We start from the raw sequence: 10,743 nt of genomic DNA on the forward strand, positions 1-10,743 counted from the left end.
GGCTCTTGTCCTGATGGGGGATTTCAACGACCTGGATATCTGCTGGAATAGCAGCATGGCAGGTGGCAGACAATCCAGGAGAGTCCTGGAGTCTGTCGAGGATAACTTCCTGGTCCAGGCGTCAGATGGACTGAGTCGAGCTGAAGCCTTGCTGGACCTGGTGCAATACCAATAAATAAGAAGCACACAATCACAGTCATTATAAAGGCTGGATGCTATTTTCTGCCTCGAGATGAGGCCGAACGTATCGTGCTGGAACCCACGTAGGGCCAGTCCCTGTGGGAATACAAGCATATGCACGAGCCCAAGTTATCAGTGTAAGGGACCTTCCCAATGCCCTGTGGCCATATTCCGAACATTGACCATTGGCCGTTCCTTGAGCACTGGGGAGGCCCCAAAATGACGATCCACACGAGTTGTGTCTGAACGATCACGATTCAAAAAATTCAGCACAAGCAAAGCCTTACATAATCTTTCTTGTGGCGTGTCTCCCGTATTCCCCCTTTTTGTTTATTAAGAATAGATTTCAATGTTAGATGAGTACGCTCAATGATAGCTTGTCCAGTGGGAGAATGAGGAATGCCTTTAAAATGTCTAACCGCCCATTCTTGGACGAAAGTTTGAGTGGCTTTAGAAGTATAAGCAGGTCCATTATCTGTTTTTATAGTATGTGGGATCCCCATAGCAGCATAAGCAGATAACCAGTGTTGACAGGCATCACGACTGCGTTCACCTGTACGTGCAGTGGCAAATATGAAGGAAGAATGAGTATCTATTGTTACATGTACAAATCTTAGACGCCCAAATTCAGGAACATGAGTAACATCTGTCTGCCGTAGTTGAAGAGGTGCTGTGTCATGGGGATTTGTCCCTATTTGAGGCAAAAGGGCAATTTCCTGGCAGTCTGGGCACGTTAGAATAATGCTGCAGTCTTGATTCACTGTCAGCTGGAATTGCTTTTGTAAGGCTTTCCTATTCTGATGAAAAAACTGATGAGTGAGTCGGGCTTGCTGAAATAATTGAGGGGTAGCAAAGGCGACTGTGGCTTGATCAGCCTTGCGTTGCCCTCAGTTAAAGGACCAGGCAACGCAGTGTGTGATCGAATGAATATGCGTGATAAAATAAGGAAGAGTATGGTGAGAGACATAATGAAAAACTCGCTTGAGCTGTGCAAACAAAGCAGGGTTGTTTACTTCCTTGAGAAAAGATCCTTCAATCTGCTGAACGATACCTGTAACATACAAAGAATCAGTTATTATATTAAATTTTTGTTCTGAAAAAATTTGGAAAGCTCGAGCTGCTGCAGCGAGGTGATCCATCGACAACATGTATGTCTGACTGCCATCGTGTAGCAGTCGCACGCCAGAGAACCACCGCTCGGTGTGTCTTGCCATCTGTAAATACAGTAACAGCACTAGGAATTGGAACATGGGAAAGTAAAATATTAGTAGTAAGACATCGATCACTCAAATGTCTCTTCAGGCGCTTCCTCAGGCATACCATGACTTGTTCTCTGGTTTGATCTCGTGCAGGATCTTCTTGCAATGTGTGTGACAAAATATACATATATACACCTATATACAAATCTTCCTGGGAAGATTTGGCTAGAAGATAAGTGATGCAAACTATCAGAGATCTTCCCCAAGTTAAGTAGAAGGACTCCCAAAAAGAACTATGACAACAGAGTTCATGAAATAAAAAATATTATCCAATTCTAATGCAGAAACAACATTTGATTCCCACATACATGACGTACTATTTTGAGAATTTGCAGCTGAATGGTGTGAGATGTAATTTTCCATCCTAAATATTCCCATGGAGAACTAAGCTGTACCTTTTCTTCTGCTATTCGTAAACCGACAGATTGGACTGCCTGCCAGATGAGCAGTATAGCATCCTTTAGATCCTCTACTTGTTCTGCTGCTGTTAATATATCGTCCATGTAATGGTACATAAGGACGTGAGGTCTAGTTTTTCATACTGGTTGTGAGTAAGGAAAGGACAAGATAAGGATTTACTCTTGTTTAGGAATGTAGATAAGCAGGATGTGTGGTCAGACAAGAAAAGGACATCTGGAAACTCTGTTTACACAAGGAATGGGTCAGGATGGGATTACTTCTGTCAGAGACAATGGATCTTCTCCCATGCAAAGGAGACCCCCACTGCTCACGGCTGGACTGTATGTTGATAAGTCAGGAATGTAATGAATATGCATGTGAATTCCACTGATTGTGTATTGTTCGGCCTATATCTGTACCAAGCTTCTTCCTTACGGTGTGCAAATTTGGAGGAGCTATCCCCCTTGCACCCAGCTTGGCACCAAATGCTGAATAAAACATACCTGCTTTATAACCTAACTCTGGGTTATAGAGTTTGATTCTGCGAGTCAGTTGTAACGCATTTGCTACAGTCAGTTGACATATTGTTGGATTATTAAGCATTCCTTGTGGTAACACAGTCCAGTGATACCGCTGAGCAGGGCTTTGTTGGTTAATAGAGGGCACTGAGAAAGCAAATCGTGGTGCGTCTTTTGGATGAAGTCGAATGTAAAAAACCAGTCTTTTAAATCAATAACTGCTATAGGCCAATTTGAAGGTAACACTGAAGGTGAAGGAAGACCAGGCTGCAACACCCGCATGGGCTCAATTACTGCACTGACAGTGCGTAGGTCTTGTAAAAGCCTCCATTTTCCACTCTTCTTGAGGATAACAAAGACTGGAGTATTCCAAGGGCTGGTAGTAGGCACTACGTGACCAGCAGCTAGCTGTTCTGGAACAAGCTCATGGAAATGCAGCAACTTTTCCTCTGTTAAGGGCCACTGACCTACCCAAATAGGTTGTTCTGTTTTCCAAGCTAGGGGTGTAGGTTGCTGCCGATCAATGGCCCTCATTGAAAATTTGTCCGCAAAATCATGCCCCATTGACTTCAAAGATCACGACCCCACAACGTACAGGGAACTGGCAAAATGTAAGGAGCAGTGTGAGCAATGCGACCATCAGGCCCTTCAAAACATAAAACTCAGGCACTTCGTTTGGGCTGTTGCAAACCTCCAACTCCTACAACAGTAGAATTAGGGTCTTTTAGTGGCCATTCAGAGGGCCATTCACTTGACTTGATGACGGTAACATCCGCTCCAGTATCCACTAGTCCTAACATCTGTTGGCCATTTACTAAGCACGTTAATAATGGTTTGTCTTTTGACACTTGTGGTCCACAGCACGGCAGGTTTTTGTTTCTGTGCTTCCAAATCCACCAGTTGGTCCCTGATGCTAGGTTCAGCCCTAGAATGAAATGGGATTAATTGTGCTATTTTTTGGCCTTTGGGAATAAAGCAGGGAGGTGAGAGCATCCATGCCATTATCTTAATTTCCCCAGTGTGGTCAGCATCTATGACCCCTGGTAAAACAAAAAGTCCACCCGTGTAACAGAACAGCATCCTTACAAGAGGGTGATATGCCTGTCCCCAAGGGGGCTGTCAGTCAGCTCGGCATTCTCTAGCTCAGTGTAACCCCCTCCTGCACCGGGGACAGGGTCGAGTTGGAACAGCACAAGCATTTTTATTTGCTCGCTTAGACTTTTTGCAGTCCCTTTGTACATGACCGGGTTCCCCACAGTTGTAACGTTTCATTCTTTCAGCTGACTCTGCATCGAGTCGAGCTGCCAGCGCATCTGCTAGCAAGTCCATTTTATGACTTTCTGTGCCAATATCTTGGCAGGCTTTAATCATGTCAGTAATGGATGGAGCTGCATTCTTTAAGGATTGTAAAACCTTTTGACAGTCTGCATTTGCATTTTCTATTGCTAATTGCTTAAGCAAAACATCCCAGGCGGCTTGATTTTCTACTTGTCTCCCTGGCATATTTTGTAAACGGACAAGAAATTTAATGTAGGGCTCGGCAGTCCCCTGCTTAATTGAAGTAAATGAGGAATTAGACAAAAAAGTATTCAGTCATAAACACGCTAAATTGCATGGGAGACAGGATCGTTCGTAACAGAATTTTCCAGTCGTGACGGGTCATAACGTAACTGTCACCAACTGCAACAGAAAGGTTATATGTAAAGGCAGACTGAACTCCATAATCTCTCACTGACTTCCTTAGCTCCTTTACTGCCTCGCACGGCAGGGATTCCCACTGGGGGAGCTGATTTGGACATCACAGGAAAGGCTTGCATCGTATCAGCATCACCCCGTAATATTGCTTCTTTCCTGCACTTCCCTAAAGCGCCGTAGCACGTTGTAGAAGAAACTGTCTTTCCTGCACCCTTCACATTATCATCAGGAGGGAAAACGCTCGGTTTGTCTTCCGGACCTCCTGGACCAGGATCTAAAAGCTGCTCCGGCTCTCCTCCGTCCCTGTCTTTAACCAAGTTCCGCGCAGCTGCACAGACGCAACAGCAACAACGCAGGCGGGGCGGAGGAAGGGAGCGACGCGCCGGGCGCCGGGGGCGGAGCGGAAGGCGGCGGCGCTGCGACGGGAATCGGGGGCGGAGCGAGGGCCAGAGCGAGGGGGGGATGCGATTTCTCCTCTCCGCGGACAGCGGTGGGTGGGGTCGGAGCCGCGGGTCGAATCCGGAGCAGGGCTGCTTTCTGCACCGGGTGGCAGCGGCGGGGGTGGGAGGGAGGGCGATGGGGATTAGTCGGAAGAAATTCTTCCTTGTCGAATTTGCTTAAGCCCTTCCATGATTTGGTGCCGAACGGGTAAAAGTTTAGCGGCGTTCTGTCTTTAGCAATTGAAGCCTCCCGGAGCTTAGCGCCAATTTTGTCGCAGAGCTCTCCATCAGAAGAGAAACCAGTTTTTGGAAATCCAGGGACATTTTTGCTTATCCACTGGAGAAAAGCAGCTAATGCTGAGCTAGATACGGGCTGATCCTGAAACGTTAAAACTAACCGTAACGCTGCAAGCTTTACTTGCTGCTCCTTCGTTAGTGAACGCCCCCTGGTTCCCGACTGCTCACCTCCTGTCCTGCAGAACGCTGCGCACACCAAACGATCTCTCCGCAGTTCAGTCGGGCGGCGCTGCCGGGCCGGGCTCGCTCAGCCTCGGCTTCATTTCCCCACGCGGTGGGCGGCATTCGCAGCGTCTGATGCACGGACTCAGATGTGAACAATCCAGATTTTTTATGACAAGTTCTCACATCACTTATACGCCTTCACAAGTTTTCTTTTTCTAGCTTTCCCATCCTCCCCTACAACTTTCCCATCCACCTTTACACGTCAACAGAGCGTTCTACAAAACACTCTTCAACCGTTCACGTGGGCGCTTATCCAGGCAGAGCCGTGAGATGTTCTTTCTTCTTCTAGAGGTGTCCTTGGTTCTCATGCTGTTTATCTTGCTCCGCAGCTGTTGCTATGAACAGTTTTTCGGGTATTCCCATGTTTTGTAGCCTGGGAAGAATATGGGGATGTTGTCCACATGTGCAGAGATGAGAGCAGGAATGGCAAGACACAGGTGAAACTGAACTTGGCGAGGGATGTGAATAATAACAAGAAGGGGTTCTACAGGTACACAGGCAGGAGGCAGACCAAGGAGAGTGTTCCCCTGTGAGAAATGAAGACAGGGTAGTGGCTTCCTTGGACCTGGAAAAAGCTGAGGTGCTCAATAAGTGTTTTGCCTCGGTCTTCACTGGCTCTTCCCCATGTCTGCCAGGACCCTGAACCTCTAGATGCAGGTGAGAGGAGCATTTCCCTCCCACTGTAACAGTGGAACAAGTCTGAGAACCCCTCATGAAAGTGTATGCATGTAACTCCATAGGGCTGGATGACATGCATCCCAGAATTCTGAGAGATGGCCGATGTGCTTGCCGAGCTGCTCTCCTCCATATTTGAAAAATCATGTTTGGGTGAAATCCCTGCTGACTGGAAAAAGGGAGACATTACTTCCATTTTTAAGAAAGGTAGAAAGGATGACCTGGGGAACCACAAGCTGGTGAGCCTCACCTCTGTGCCTGGGAAGGCCATGAAGCAGATCCTCCTAGAAGCTACGGTAAAGCACATACGAGACAGCCAGCATGGCTTCACCAAGGGCAGATTGTGCCTGGTCAATCTGGTGGCTTTCTATGATGGAGAGACAGCATCTGTGGATGGGGAAAGGGCAGTGGATGTCATCTACCTGGACTTCTGCAAAACTTTTGACATGGTCCCTCACCACATCGCTCTCCCCAAATTGGAGAGGTGTGGATTTGAAGGATGGACTGTTTGGTGGATTAGGAATTGGCTGGCTGGACGCAGCCAAAGGGCTGTGATCAATGGGTCTGTGTCAGGATGGAGGCCGGTCACAAGCGGTGCCCCTCAGGGGTTGGTCTTGGGACCGGTGCTCTTCAACATCTTCATCAGTGACACAGACGATGGCATCGAGTGCACCCTCAGCAAGTTTGCAGATAGCACCAAGCTGAGCGGTGCAGTCAATACAGTGTAAGGAAGGGAAGCCACCCAGAAGGACCTGGACAGGCTGGAGAAGTGGAGCCATGAAAACACAAGGAGGTTCAATAAGGCCACGTGCAGGGTGCTCCACGTGAATGGGGGCAATCCCAGGTTGTCACAGAGTTAACTAGATCAATCTATGCCCGTGACAGGGGGGCAGTAGGCCCCTCCCTTCCCCCCTCCCCCTTAACGGCTCCACAAAATGGGAAGGAAAAGGGTAAAGGAATGGGGATATGGGAGCTGGGCTCAAGGAAGGAAAAAAAAAACAGCTGCAACAATGTATGGAGGAAAGCTTATTTTATTAACTACGATATCGGAATACAATATCACACAATATAATACAATCTAATTGAAATTGAGACTAATAAATCAAATAAAATAGGCGAGAGAGAGTCCTGTGACCGAGTCAAACCTGAACAGCTTGGTACCTGGTCAAAAACAGTACCAGAAGCTGGAAGGACCCAAACTGCTTTTCCTAACATGCTCTCTACATGAACTACAGAGACTTTACCTCCCTCTATGGTATGTAGGGAGCTGGATTGAGTAGGACCATCACGACTGATAGATCCTCTGGTATTGACCAACCAGGTGGCTTCTGCCAAATGCTTCTCCCAGTGCTTAAATGTTCTGCCACCCATTGCTTTCAGCATGGTTTTTAACAACCTGTTGTAGTGTTCGATCTTACCAGAGGCTGGTGCATGATAGGGGATATGATAGGACAAATTTCTTTTCATTTTCTGGTAGTTCATTGTATGGTGGGGCCCCTTTAGCACGTGATACTTCTTCTCCTGGTGATGTTCTAAACCTTTTACCTTCAGGCCAGTCCATGATGACCTCTAGGATTCCTGGACAGCAGAGGCTCCCCATCCGTGCTCATTGTGTAATCAGTGCAATCCTCTTACTCCAAGTGGCATCAGTAGCAGGATGGGTGGAGGGAACCTTCCCTTTAGACATCCAGTTCAGCACTGGCAGTCAAGGTGCCAGAAGCAGCTGCATTTCAGTACCAACCACTTCAGAAGCAGCCCGAACCCCCTCATATGCAGCTAACATCTCCTTCTCAGTTGGAGGGCAGCACCCTTTGGACCCCCTGTACGCTCGACCCCAGAATCCCAGGGGTCAGCCTTGGGTCTCTACTGAGACTCTTTACCATGGACTCCAAGTGGGTCATTTCTCTCCAGCAGCAGTGTAGAGGATGTTCTTTGCATCCTGTCCCATCCGTACTGGCCCCAGGGCCACGGCACGGGCTATCTCCTGTTTAATCTGCTCAAAATCCTGCTGCTGCTCAGGGCCCCACAAAAAATTATTATTCTTCCGCGTCAGCTGATAGAGGGGGCTTACAATGAGGCTATAGTTTGGAACATGCCTTCTCCTAAAGCCCACTACACCCCAAAAAGATTGTGTCTCTTCCTTACTAGTGGGTGGAGACATAGCGGTGATTTTGTTGATCACATCTGTCGGGATGTGACGACGGCCATCTTGCCACTTTATACCTAGGAACTGAATCTCCTGGGCAGGTCCTTTCACTTTGCTTCGCTCAATAGCAAAACCAGCACGCAGAATTTGAATTATTCCCTCTCTTTCTGTGAAGACTTCTTCTGCTGTATCGCCCCGCACAGCGATATCTCAGGTGCACTGGCCTGTTCCAGTACAGTTTGGATTAATCCATGGTAAATGGTTGGGCTGTGCTTCCACCCCTGGGGCAAACGGTTCCAGGTGTACTGAATGCCCCTGCAGGTGAAAGCAAAGTGTGGCCTACATTCTGTGGCCAAAGGAATGGAAAAGGAGGTGTTAGCAATGTCAATGGTGGCATACCATTTGGCTGCTTTTGACTCCAGTTCATACTGGAGTTCTAACACGTCTGGCACAGCAGCACTCAGTGGGGCTGTGACTTCATTCTCCACTGGCTTTATGCACTGCCCATATGGGACTGTTAAAAGGCGAATGAGTTTTGCTGATCACTCCCTGACTCTCTAGTTGACGAATCAACTTATGAATGGGGAGCAAGGAATCCCTGTTGGTGCGGTACTGCCGTCTGTGCACCGTTTTTGTGGCAATTGGTACCTGCTGCTCTTTTACTCGTAGCAACCTCACCACAAACAGATCTTCTGACAGGCCAGGCAAAACAGACAGCTGCTTAATGTCTGTTTCTACAGCAGCTATTCCAAAGGCCCATCGATACCCCTTAGGATCCTTGAAATGCCTCCTTCTGAGGTAGTTGATACCAAGTATGCATGGAGCCCCTGGGCCAGTCTTTGCCATAGGATGTTTTTGCCAGTCTTTGCCAGTGAGCCTTATCTCAGCCTCCAACACAGTCAATTCTTGAGAGCCCCCAGTCACTCCACTCCAGAAGCGAGGACACCATTTCTTGCCTTCCACTAAGGGCAACTGACACTGTTACTGGTGTCTCCTGTGATTGATCAGATGTGACTTGGAGATTTTCCCCTTTGGCTTGAACCTCAGCTCAGAAACTCTCTCCCTCCAGAATAGTGTTATATAGGGCACGGTAAGCACAAGCCAAGCCCCAAAGAAGTTGTACCTCCTTAGGTCTGTGTAAGCTGCACCGTCCCTGACTCAAATACTGGCTGAGTTTCTTGGGATCCCACAGGTGTTCAAGAGTGAAATCCCATGACATTGCAAGGCCCCATGCTTCTAAGACTTTTCCTAAACCTCTCCATCTTCCCTGCCAGTCAGCATTCTGTGGTTTTGGAGGAGACTCCTTCCACAGAACACGAATGGAGAGGTTTAGGAAAAATCTTAGAAACCAAAAAAGACAAAACCATGACACAGGTACTTATGCAAACTGGAAAATCTCCTGGACAGCAGCCCTGCAGAGAAGGACTTGGGGGTGCTGGTGGACAAGAAGCTGAACATGAGCCAGCAGTGTGTGCCTGCAGCCCAGAAGGAAAACTGTGTTCTGGGCTGCATTAAAAGGGGTGGCCAGCAGGGAGAGGGAGGTGATTGTCCCCCTCTACACGGCTCCTATGCGGCCCCATCTGCAGCACTGCGTCCAGTCCTGGGTCCCCCAGTACAAGAAGGACGTGGAGCTCTTGGAGCAGGTCCAGAGGAGGGCACTGAGATGGTCAGAGGGCTGGAGCACCTCTCCTATGAGGAAAGGTTGAGGGAACTGGGCTTGCTCAGCACTGAGAAGAGAAGGCTCCAGGGTGACCTCATTGTATCCTTCCTGTACTTGAAGGGAGCATACAAACAACAGGTGGATTCTTTCCTAAGAGATTTCTTTCAGGGAATTCCTTCCAAAGTACATACTTTAGTGGAAGCCTCTTATGCTGTGCTTCTCACGTGTTTTTTTTTTTCTTCTTCTTTTCTGTTGGTGTAACATTCCTGGCCCTCCCCATAAGCCATCAGCGAGTGGTGCCTCAGGTGTCAGTGCACAAGTATTACGGCCTTTTGCAGTGGTCAGCTGCTTCAAGCCACTCCCCCGAAAAAAAGACTCCTTCTCCCGCTTCTGCATGTCTTTGCAATCATAAGCAGAAGCACTGTGGCACGGTGACACCCACTTCTCATCCCCATAGATAATTCTCAGTTGTCAGTTAGAGCCTGATTGCCAGAAAGGCCTCACAAAGCGAGCTATGAGCCAAGGAAAAAAAAGTTTTCAGCAGTCATCTTTCACGCCATACACATACGTAATTTAGAGATAGGGATGTGGTGTGGGATCATGTCAAAGCTCTTTCAGAAGTCCACGTAGAGACTCCTGGGCCCCACAGTTGCAATAAATAAATAAATGAGGGTTTCAGTGTAGGACCGTGCATATAGATTTTGTGGCAGAGGGTGGAGAAAGTTTAACTACAAAGGAGGGGAATGCTGTCTGGGTGGAGCCCCACAGTTCCTTAGTGATGAGGGCCACAGGGATGCTCAGAAGGCTGGAGCGCCTCTCTTCTGAAGACAGGTTGAGAGTTGGGCTTGTTTGACCCAGAGAAGAAGTCTCTGAGGAGACTTCTTTGTGGCCTTCCAGTACCCAAATGCGCCCATAGGGAAGCTGAGAACAACGATTTGTCAGGGACTGTAATATGGAATGGTTTTAAACAATGAGGGGAGACTGAGATTTAGAAAATACCAAGAAATTCTTTAGTCAGAGGGTGCTGAGGCCCTGGCACAGACTGCCCAGAGAAGCTCTGAGTGCCTCATCCCCGGAGGTGCTCAAGACCTTGCTGGATGGGGCTTTGGGCAGCCTGACCAAGTGGGAGGCGTTCCAGCTCTTAGGAGGAGTTGGAAGTGGGTGGGCTTTAAGGTCCCTTCCCACTGAAACAATGCTAAGGTTCCACAGTAATTGTGGCTTAAGTGGAAAGAAAGCACACACAGACCAG

This window comes from Phasianus colchicus, chromosome 2 (genome assembly GCF_987193195.1).
Source record: "Phasianus colchicus chromosome 2, bPhaCol1.hap1.1, whole genome shotgun sequence".
In the NCBI taxonomy this organism is placed as follows: domain Eukaryota; kingdom Metazoa; phylum Chordata; class Aves; order Galliformes; family Phasianidae; genus Phasianus; species Phasianus colchicus.